Consider the following 9,989-nt stretch of genomic DNA (forward strand, 5'->3'; position numbering starts at 1 on the left):
TTTGTTGATGGACGCTTGGGTTGTTTCCAGCTCTTTGCTATTGTGAACAAAGCCACAATAAACATGGGTGTGCATATATCTGCTTAGGTGGCGGTTATGGTTTCTTCAGGATATATTTCCGGTAGTGGAATTTTGAGTCAAATGATATTTCTATTTGCAACTTTTTGACAAAGCACCATACAGCCTTCCATAGTAGTTGCACCATTTTACATTCCCACCAACAGTGATTAAGGGTTCCAGTTTCTTTGCAACCTCACCAGCATTAAATGTTTGCTGTTTTGTTAAATTTTGGTATTCTTACTATGATATCTCATAGTTGTTTTGATTTGCATCTCTCTTAGAGCTTGGGATTTAGAACATTTCTTCATGTGCTTGTTGGCCATCTGAATGACTTCTTTGGTGAAGGGTCTTGGGTTATTTATCTTTATCTTGTTATGGTGCTTGAGTATTTTATAAATTATAGATATAAATCCTTTATCTGACATGTCATTACCAAAATTTTTCCCCCAGTCTGTGGCTTCCCTTTTTGTCTTGTTGGAGAAGTTTTTGGATGTGCATAGGGATTTGATTCTTCGAAGAACCAATTCATCTATTTTATCTTCTCCTGGTGGTTGTAGATTTTCCAGGATTCTTGGAAGACTGTTTATGTTGTGGATTAAGACTTCGAGACTTCTTCCAAGCTTTTCTTTAATGAAGTTTATAGTCCTTGGTTTTAGTCCTAGGTCCATAATCCACTTTGAACTGGTTTTTGTGTATGGAGTGAGGTGTGGCTCATGCTTGAGTTTTCTGCAGATAGTTTTCAAAGTTTTTGCCAGCACCATTTGTTAAAAAGGCTGTCATTTCCCCATTTAACTGATTTCATCTCCTTGTCAAAAATCAGTTAACCATATAGGTAGATGGGCTCATTTCTGGATTCTCTATTCCATTGATCTATATGTTTGTGATTGTACCAGTACCACACTTTCTTGACCACGACGGTAGTGTAGCAGGATTTAAAATCATGGAGTGAGATGCCTCCTACCTTGTTTCTCTTTTTAAGGAGTGCTTTGCTTATTCTGGGCCTCATTCTAGTCCAAATGAAATTAGAGATTGCCCTTTCCATCTCTTTGTAGAATGGAGTTGGTATTTTTATTGGGATTACATTGAATGTGTAAATTGCCTTTAGTAATATTGTCGGTTTCACAATGTTAAGTTTTCCTATCCATGAGCAAGGGTTATTTTGCCACTTCTCTAGGTCTCTTTTTATTTCTTGCAATAATGCGTTGTAATTTTCTTTGAATAGATCCTTTGTGCTTCTGGTTAGGTTTACTGTTAAGTATTTAATCCTGTGATGAGCAAGAACAACAACTCTTATTGGGCAATTGCACAGAATGTTCTAAGGGCTCACTCCCAAGAGCTATCCAAGGGCCAGCCCTGAAGACAATTTTTTTCCTGGGGAGGGGCAAATTTGAGGAATAGGCAAGGGAAGTTGAGTTCCCTGGGCCTGCCCCATTAACCCTTTCCTTTCCTATGGCAATTTAGAAGTCGTTGGTAAAGTGTGAGAAAGGAACTTCAGAGAGACATGATGGACGCGGTTGTTTTATACTGTCAAGTTGACTACAACTCATAGTAAGTGACCCTATAAACAATAGCTCTAGACTTTGCTCCATCTGAGCCAACCTTATTATCTTTGACACACAGTCACTGTGTCAGTCCATCTCATCCAGGGTCTTCCTCTCCTGTGCTGACCCTCCACTCTTCCAAGCATGATGTCCTTCATCAAGTACTGGTGCCTCCTGACAACATGCCTAAAGTATGTGAGACAAAGTTGCCTCCAAGGAGAACCCTGGTTTCACCTTCTCCAGGACAGACCTGTTTGTTCTCTTGGCAGCCCATGGTATATTCAGTACTCTTCTCCAGCACCACAACTCAAAGGTTTTGATTCTTCTTCTGTTATTCTTAGTCATTGTCCATCTTTCAGATGTACAGCAAGTAGTTGAGAACACCATTACTTGGATCAGGTGCATCTTAGTCCTTAGACTGATATCATTGCTCTTTAGCACTCTGGAGAGGTCCAGGGGAGACCTGATGAAATGATAATAGCAGTTTAAGTATCAGTAATTTAAGGGAAACTGGGTTATAGGAAAGTAGATGCAGTGGGAAAGAGCTATATTTTTTAAACATGAGAGTGGAAGGACAGGGAATGATAAGTCTGTAGCGTAAGGGAATTAATATCATTGAGATTTATTTCTGGAACAAGAAGTTGATAAATATTTTTATGAGCAGAAAAGAAGGAAACAGCAGAGAGGGGGGATATAAAGAGGACAAGAGACGTGATAATTGGCACAGTTTCTTGGAGATAGTAAGGGTTCACTGTGGAGGGCATTTCTTTCTCTGAAGAATAATGAAGAAAGTTGTTGCTGTTGTTATGTGCTGTCAAGTTCAAAGCTGACCCTTCAGTGGGTCCAAAGAGGCAGTAAATCTTATGGGAGGAGACTGCCCATTTTTCTTCCACAGAGCAGCTGGTGAATTCAAACCACATGCCTTTGGGTTGGAAGGACAACTTTTTACCAGTGAAAGAATAAATAAGTACAATATGTCAAGCAACAGATAATTCCCAAGCAGCAGTGACTGCCTTAGCTGCTAGGCACACATCCATTGATCTGGCTGATTAAGGAGACCATGCATTCAAATGGACTTAGTTGGTTTATTCCTCACGACACAACAGGCAGTTGCCCTTGTCTTCTAGGTCCATGGGGTGGTGGGTGTGGAGGTGGCCTGAGTAGAGCCTGCCTACCCAGGGTAGACAGTGAATCTGTGTTTTATTTGAAAAACTCTGAGCTAGGAAATCCAATTTTTTTTTCTTTTAATTTCATCAGAAGGAAATTTATAAATCATGTTGAGAAACCTAGAATATTATACTCATAAACTCATTGATAAGGGGATAGCTAACAAAGCTGCCCAACCTTTGTCCTGAAAGAATGTTTTCTTTGTCTCACTCATCAGGAACCAAACCTCTGTCTTGGAGATAACTTCCAAAGCTGTTACCAGATGTTCTTCAGCAAAACTGCCAGCGCCCTCTGCTCAGAAATCCCAGACCAAATCTGCTGCTGTTGATTCCGACTCCTAGCGACCCAGTATCAGGTTTAGAGGTTGTACATCTTTATTGGAGACATTACCATCTTCTTTCTTGGAGCAGCTGGTGGAGTCAAATTTTGTAACTAAAGGTTCACAGCCTGATAAGCTGTGCGAGGCCAGACCTGTAGAAAGCTTTTCAACTGTGTGAGCATGCGTTTGTGTATAGTGTTGTCTTGTTATATGCATTCGTTAGTGACTATGAAGTCACTGCAAATATTGAATTAGAAAATACCCAATTACAGCCCCACTCCTAAAGAGGACAAATAGTTAAGTTGTTTTGAGTATTTGGTAACAGCATTTTTATGCACCCTTTAATACATAAGGGAGCATATGGTGGCAGAGGCCACAGGAAATCATGCTGCCAATGCAAAGGTGGCACTTCTCTGGTCATTTGAATTCATTAGCAGCTCCAGTCAATAAGTCTGCCAAGAGCTTCATCTTGCTTGTATCCACAATTAACACCCTTGGTACAAGCAGTCAGGAAATAAGGACACACATTGCAGTTGGAAAATCTGCAGTTAGAGACCTCTCCAAATTATTGAGGAGTAATGATGTCAGTCTGAGAACTAAGATGCATCTGATTCAGGCCATGGTCTTTCCGATTACTTGCTATGCATCTGAGAGCTAGACAATGAAGAAGGGGGAAAAAATGATGCCTTTGAGTTATGGTGTTGGAGGAAAACACTGAACATCCCATGGACGGCCAAGAGAATGAACAGATATGTCTTGGAGAGGGTGAAGCTGGAGTGCTCTTTGGAGACAGAACTGATGAGGCTTTGCCTCACATACTTTGGGCATGTTCCTAGAAGGGGTTATTCCTTGGAGAAGGACATGATTCTGGGAAGGATGAAGGGTCAGCAAAGGAGAGCAAAATCCTCAACCTGGTGGATTGACATGGTGACTGCTGCAGTGGATTCTTGTGTGTCAGGAAGTGTGAGGATGACACAGGATAGAACAGGGTTCAGATCTTTTGTTCATAGGGTCGCTATGAGTCATACTTGATTCGACAGCACCTACCTACAATGATAGCACCTACCTACAACAACACTGCTGCTTCAGTGGAGAAAGATAAGCACTCTCTTCCTGTGCTGTCTGCCTGAGAAACCCAGTGGAGGGTGAGCAAGGATTCCACCTCCATGGCTACGAGATGGAGCCCTGGTGGCTGCTCACGAAAGATTAGCAATTTGAACTCACCAGCCATTCCTTAGGAGAATGATGAGGCAGTGCCCTTCATTCTAGAATTACAGCCTCAAAAACCCACTGGTGGGCCACCATGAGTGAGTTAGAATCCATTTAATCAATGGGTTTGGCTCCTATATCTCTTCATTCTGTAGCCTTTTTAAAAATGTATATTTTTGTTTAAAGATAGTTTGTTTCAATATATGGCATGCTGGTGGGGCAGGCCCTAGGCGGTTGTGCTTCTCTCCCAGAGGTGGCACTTGTCTGGTGGCTCACCCGGGGCTCTGCGAGAGAAGGATGGACAGTCTCCTCAGAAAACCAATGGGACGATCTCCTATGAGTCATTTTTGACTTGGTGACAATGAGTTTGAGGTGGTTGGTTTTTTAAAAAAAATTTCAAGATAGTTTTCCTTTGCTAATATTGAACTTATTGCACTATGACTCATGCCTGAGTAAAGCTTCCCTAACATACCTGTTTTCTCTGTAAGGCACACCACAACCTTCTTGTGCTTAGGAACCCTAGATGGTACTTGAGCATCAGGCCTGGAGCTCTTTTAAACAACAGCATGACCAGCAACAAGCACAAGCATGTACTAAATAGGCTGAGAGAAGGACACTTAACAGCTCAAGGGCTGAAACGAGAGGGCAGAACCTCGTCTTATTTGACCTCAGCTTGGAACATACACATTGGGTGACTGGGAATTTTTACTGCTTTGTTATACTTACAAGTGATTGCAAAAGTGCTGTAAGTGTTGATGTGGAGATTGTACGTAGATATTAGGGAGATCTCATGACCTAGTCCATACTAATGTAAAAGGTCATGCCCTTTTGGCAGATCAAATACATGGAACAAAGGTGGTTAGTCTCTTCTCTGTGATGTATGTAGAGCTTCGGAAACTCAACAGAGGTCAGTCTTGAGTTGGTTCTGACTTGATGGCAATTGTTATGTGCTGGCGAGACTCCTACGACCCATAGCTACCTTATGTGCAGCAGCTCTGAAGCCTGTCCTGTCTTGAACCAGTCTCACTAATACTGACACACCAACCCCCATTGCCCCAGTTACATATCAATCCATCTCATCTGGGGTCTTCTTCTTTTGTGTTGTCCCTCCACCATTCCAAGCATGTCCTTCTCCAGGAACTGGTCTCTCCTTGCCACGTGCCCAAAGTATGTGAGACGGATCTTCAAAATCCTAGCCTCTAAGGAGAAATTTGGTTTCACCCTAAGACAGACCTGTTTGTTTTCTTGGCAGTCCATGGTATGTTCAAGACTCTTCTCTAGCACCCAATTCAAAGGCATCAATTCTTTTGTCATCCTTAGTCACTGTCCAGGTCTCTGATACAAGTAATTGCAAGTTAACTTTTTTGGATTAGGTGCTTCATAGTCTCTAGACGGACATTGTTACTTTTTAGTACTCTGGAGAGATCTCTGGCAGCAGATTTTCCCAGTGCAATTCATCATTTGATTTCCTGACTGCGGATGCCAAGAGTGTTGATTGTGGAGCCGAGCAAGCTGTAATTGTTAACAACCTCAGTCTCTTCTCCATCTATCATGGGGCTGCCTATTGGCCCAGTGGTGAGAATCTTTAGTTGAGTTTATTATTAGTTAGTATGCAAATTTGCAAATACAGAATCAGCCAATAATGATGATCTACTTTGTGTGTATGTGTCTTTATAAAGAGATTTTAAGGTATAGAAAGAGCAGTTCAGAAAACTATATGGATATGGCCACCCTTTCAGGGAGCTGTGGTAGCCTAGTGGTGAGTGCCAATGCAAAGGCACATGGTTTGAATCCACTAGCTGCTCTGCCAGAAAAAGATGGGCAGGTTCCTCCCAGGTAATTTTTTCTTTTTTTTTTTTTAATTTTATACTAGTTTTTTTCTTCTTCCTATTAAAAGTATTAAAAGAAGATGGAAAGAATATACTGAGTCACTGTATCGAAAGGAATTGGCAGACACAGAAGAATTTCATGAAACAGCGTATGAGCAAGAGCCTATGGGATGAAGGAAGAAGTTCAAACTGCTTTGAAGGAAATGGCAAAAAATAAGGCTCCAGGAATAGATGGTATACCAATTGACATATTTCAGCTAACAGATGCTGCCCCGAATATGCTCACCAAGTTGTGCCAAGAAACCTGGAGAACAACCACTTGGCCAACTGACTGGAAGAGATCTATATTTGTTCCCATTCCAAAGAAGGGTGACCAACAGAGTGTGGAAACTATAGAACAATATCATTAATTTCACATGCAAGCAAGATTCTACTGAAGATTATCCAAAGATGACTGGAACAACACACCAGCAGAGAACTGCCAGAAGTCCAGGCTGGGTTTAGAAGGAGTCATGGTACTAGGGATATTGTAGCTAATGTTAGATGGATCTCGGCTGAAAGCAGGGAATACCAGAGGAATGTCTATCTGTGTTTCATTGATTATGCAAAGGCATTTGACTGTGTGGATCATAACGAACTGTGGCTGACTCTGAGAAGAATGGGAATCCCAGAACCCTTGGTCGTGCTAATGAGAAACTTATACTTGGACCAAGAGGCAGTGGTCAGAATGGAGCAAGGAAACACTGCATGGTTCAAAATTGGGAAGGGTGTACACCAGGGATGTGTTCTGTTTCCATAAATTTTCAACCTGTATGCAGAACATATTATCCAGGAAGCCAGGCTTTATGAGGAGAAATGTGGGGTCAAGATTGGTGGAAGATCTATCAACAATCTGCGTTATGCAGATGACACAACCCTGCTTACTGAAACTGATGAGGACCTGAAGCACTTGCTGCAGAGGGTCAAGGACTGCAGCCTCTAATATGCATTGAGGCGCAATGTCAAGAAGACAAAGATTCTCACCATTGGGCCAGTTGGCAGCATCAGGATGGATGGTGAAGAGATTGAGATTGTTCACAGTTTTAGTTTTCTTGGCTCCACAGTCAACACTCTCAGCACCAGTAGCCAGGAAATTAAAAGACGTATTGCCATGGGAAAGTCTGCTGTTAGGGACTTCTCCAAAGTACTGAAGAGCAATGGTGTCTCTCTGGAGACTAAGGTGCTCCTGATACAGGCCATGGTCTTTGCTATCACTTGTTATGCGTCAGAGAGTTGGACAATGACAGGATAGAAGGAGAATTGATGCCTTTGAGCTGTGGTGCTGGAGAGAGTATTGAAGAGTACCATGGACTGCTAGGAAAACAAACAGATTCATCCTGGAAAGGGTTAAACTGGGCAGCTCCCTGGAGGCAAAGATTCTGAGGCTCCATCTAACGTTCTTTGGACATGTTGTAAGGAGGGACTGGTCCTTGGAGGACGACATTATGCTTGGGAGGGTGGAGGGACAGTGCAGGGGGGGAAGACCCTCTATGAGGTGGATTGATTCAGTGACTGGGGTAATCAGGATGGGAATGTCAGAGACAGTGCGATTGGCACAGGATAGAGCAGGGTTTAGGGCTGTTGTACATAGGGTTGCTATGAGTTGCAAGCGACAGCACATAACAACAACATACTAGTTTATTTATAAAATTTGAATACATTGTTTTTGAGAACAGTTCTTTCAGTTTCCCTCACCCCCACCCATCAAATTATGCAACTCCATGATTAATCCCCCATTCCCCTGCTTCCACCTTCCCCCACCCCCTTGAATTCTTATACTAATTTTACAATAATGGCTTTATACCATATTTGTCCTTGTGGAACTGAGTTAGTTCACTCAGCATAATGTTCTCTAGTCCCTCCCAAGTTAGGTAATAATTTACAAAATCATTAACATGCTGTGTGTTATTCCATTATATAAATGAACCATGTAATTTACAGCCTCTGAAAATCCTATAAAAAGTCAGTTCTAAGTAGGTTTGACTCAATGGCACATAACAATGGAACACCTCCCATTCTTGTTGGTGTTGGATGAGTCAATCTGTGTGCTGCCCAGAGATACCTGTGTACTGTTGTCAGAGCCTATTGTACTGTTTTGGGCCTAGTACGTGCTCTGTGAATGTTTAGTGATGTAATTTTTAGTGACAATATTTTAAAAATTGTATCTCACCTTTGAGACAGAGTGTGGACACCCTAAAAATTTCTGAAGACTATATATTTAGCTCCATAATCATCTGCTATCTGAAGGTCTATTTATGATGTCCATTTCATGTAATATATTGATCTCAGCAGTATATATAGAAGTGTAAGTAATTATGGGGGCAGAAACAGGAAGGATTTTGCAAAACTTATGAAAGATTATGTACTAAGCTAGTTTTGGAAGTATTTTCTTTATATAGCATTGTTGTTGTTGTTGTTGTGTATCATAGGGTTGCAACCAACCCATAGCTGACCCTCTGGCAGGTTTACAGAGGCAGTTAATGGCATGGGAGAAGACTGCCTGTCCTTCTCCCACAGAGCAGCTGTGGTCTCAAACTACACACCTTTGGGATTTCAGTGCAGCTTCTTGCCATTAGGCCACCAGAGCTCCCTTTGTATAGCATATATTCTACTAATATAATACCAACTACATTCTATCATTTTAATAGGATGTTTGCGATAGTTACTACCTATGTCTCAGGGTAGCAGAGCTTAAAATTAGAGCTTTGTAGCCAGTACTGTCGATTCTGTGATGGAAAAACTCTGTGTACCAGATATGTATATTTGGCCCTGTGGGAATCAATGTCTGTAATGATGTCTTTTATATAAAATGGAATCAGATGGCCAGGAGCAGTGTTAATGTTCTGTGCGGTTTTTTTGTTTTTTTTTTAAATGGCGCTACCTTCTTAGGTTTCAGTGGTAGAGGTTGTTGAGCAGCAACCCAGGTATGAAAATGGGAAAGATTTGACTGCCTCTCTTGTGAAGAAGACTAAAACAAGAACATGTGGAGAGAATAAAGTAGTAGCGGAGAGAGGCAAGTTAGCTTCAAAGAGCTTCGGCTGCACCCGGGTCTGCTCTACACCGCTCCTCTGATCTGTGCCTTCTGCCCCCTACAGAATGAATCAGCCTGACATTTTATCAACTTTTTGAAAAGTGGGGTGAAGTGGTGTGGAACACATCAGAGGGGTGAAGCCGAGCAAATCTGAAAGAGAGCAGAGCATTTCATCTCCCATCCTGCGTGTGCTTTCCCTCCTTATGGAGGCGGCGAAGGTGGAATTGCTGTCCATGCGTTCTCAGTGTATCTGCTGTAAAACCTTCATGTTACACTGATATAAATATATTTGAAGTAAGGAAAGAACTCACTGAGGAGGGAACTGCATAGACAGGGCGCCAGCATCAGTTTCTCTGCAACCCTGTAGTCACATGGCATTCCAGCCGTTGCTGGAGTTGGAATTGCCGGAAAAATTACCTTCTTTGGATATAACGTATAGTTACTGAGGTTTGTTTAGTTGGTTTTTTTTGTTTGTTTGTTTGTTTGTTTTTTTAAATGCACACTGTTTCTTCCTTGATGTTTAAAATGAGTCTGTTGGATCTCTGGTGGCTTAGTGGTGAGGAGTTGCACTGCCAACCCAGATGCACGCAGTTCCAATCCACCAGCAGTTCTGTTAGACAAAGATAGGCAGTCTCCTCCCAGGCAATTTACTACCTTTGAAGACCTGCTGGAGGGTCAATGATGAGTCACTTCTTTTTTTTTTTTTTTTTTTGAGTCACTTCTGACTTGACGGTACCTAACAACAAGAGTTTATTCGGAATTCCCAGAATTATCGGGTAGGTCTAACTAGAAAA

The 9,989-nt window shown here is 41.9% G+C and overlaps 1 protein-coding gene across 2 annotated transcripts in view; it reads left to right on the forward strand.

Annotated features, from left to right (window-relative positions):
- The window catches only part of RWDD3 (RWD domain containing 3), a 24,922-nt gene that overhangs the window by 11,355 nt on the left and 3,578 nt on the right, over positions 1 to 9,989 (forward strand). The gene's annotated exons all lie outside the window — the stretch shown is intronic.

Source organism: Elephantulus edwardii, unplaced genomic scaffold, assembly GCF_000299155.1.
Source record: "Elephantulus edwardii isolate Elephantulus edwardi_28Jun2011 unplaced genomic scaffold, EleEdw1.0 scaffold00020, whole genome shotgun sequence".
Lineage (NCBI taxonomy): Eukaryota > Metazoa > Chordata > Mammalia > Macroscelidea > Macroscelididae > Elephantulus > Elephantulus edwardii.